Raw genomic sequence first — 2,076 nt, 5'->3', positions numbered from 1 at the left:
TATAGTCTACAAATTTGGAGTTAAGATTAGACCAAAGTTACCTTTCTATTATTTATGAAGCTAGGATTTACAATGCAAATTCAAATGTACACTTTTTTTTGTGGGGGAGGCCATACCCGGCGGTGCTCAGGGGTTACTCCTTGCTATCTTTTCAGAAATAGCTCCTGGCAGGCACAGGAGACCATATGGGACGCCGGGATTCGAACCAACCACCTTAGGTCCTGGGTCGGCTGCTTGCAAGGCAAACACCACTGTGCTATCTCTCCGGCCCCAAATGTACACTTTTTCTATCACCTACTTGAAGATTAGCCTCTTATATCTATCCTTCAAACAATGACAATACTTACTGGAATGACAAGTCCACACAGTCTTAGGACTAGTAATTCCACCCAGTTGAGATGGACATCATACTCGCTGAGAAAAAAATTCATAAAGTATCATTTTGTACCTGATAAAACAGTTTTTGAGTATAATTGATGTGCTTATTATATAATTATGGTTGATTGAATTTCTAAACTTTAGGCCCTCCGAACTGCTTCAGAAGTTCAAACCAAGAAACCTTTCATAAAATAAAACTTGGGAACCAGATCACCGATTACACTCACCAAAATTAAGTTTTAGAATTTCCTGAGATTTATAAATGCAAATAAAATTGCCAAAATAATAATGTATAGCTATATATATATATGAAACAATTAAACCTTTAATAGTATATATTGGTATCTATATCAAGCTCATCAATTTTATTTCTCAAGATTTTAAGCTTTCACCTATAGAAAAGTACTGTGTATTGTGATTTTGGTCTTACTAATTGTAAATAATTGTATTCATTTTATGTAGATGATAAAAATTACATCCTTTTTAATAAATGAGCATTTTTAAATTAAAAATAAAAAACAGGGACCGGAGAGATAGCATGGAGGTAGGGAGTTTGCCTTTCATGCAGGAGCGATTTCTGAGCATAGAGCCAGGAGTAACTCCTGAGCGTTTCCGGGTGTGACCCAAAAACCAAAAAATAAATAAATAAATAAATAAATAAATAAATAAATAAAATATATAAAACATTTAAAACTATCATTCAGGACCTCAGGTCCCATTATCATCTTTATGAATGTCTTTCTGTCTCAGATCATTTACAAATGCGAGATATCTGTTTGTTCAAACGGACAGTGTGTAAACAGATATCCATGAGTCCAACAAAAAAAATCTATGAATGAATCTCATCTTTTCCGTCATGGACAATGTTCTGCTGCTGCTGCTGTTCCTACAGTAACCACACGAGGTCACTGTTGAAAGCTAGTAGTTGTATACAATTCAGTTGCTGCTCATCCAACACTAGTATGAAATGCTAGTGCTGCAGGAGCCTTTGTGACCTAATTAAAATAGCTTACATTGACTTTGAACTTACTGTAGATTCAAAGTACTGTTAGTACTGTAGCGTATCCAATGGAATCAATCTTATTTTAGCCTCAAAATATTTCTGGACTTATAATGATGCTCCCTTAAAGTTGCAAAACTTGAGAAGCAGAAAGGTCAAGAGATCAAGGTTACAAAGTGGTGCCTCTATCTCTGGTCTGACTTTCAACTTTCTTTTTTTTTTTTTTATTTTCATTCAACTTTCTTTTTTGTTTGTTTTTTTTTGTTTGTTTTTGGGTCACACCCGGCAGCGCTTAGGGGTTACTCCTGGCTCTACGCTCAGAAATTGCTCCTGGCAGGCTTGGGGGACCATATGGGATGCTGGGATTTGAACCACCGTCCTTCTGCATACAAGGCAAATGCTCTACCTCCATGCTATCTCTCTGGCCCCTGACTTTCAACTTTCAAGTCTTTCCACCCCTTGAATAAGCTCTTCCTTTTGAACTTAGTAATTCCACTTCTAAGCAAAACAGCTCATAACAGTTTCTATACAAGATTTGCTATATAAAATGCTCCAGACTGGCATGCCTAGAGCCCAGAGTCGGTCTTATGCCAATAAACCTTGGGGGTAAGACCTTCTTGTAATCATGGCAAGGATTTTTTTTCTGTTTTCCCCATATTTTTCTGGGCAAATAAAGGTGATTGCCACTGTCACACTTT

This window comes from Suncus etruscus, chromosome 7 (assembly GCF_024139225.1).
Source record: "Suncus etruscus isolate mSunEtr1 chromosome 7, mSunEtr1.pri.cur, whole genome shotgun sequence".
Lineage (NCBI taxonomy): Eukaryota > Metazoa > Chordata > Mammalia > Eulipotyphla > Soricidae > Suncus > Suncus etruscus.
This window is presented reverse-complemented; position numbering follows the sequence as displayed.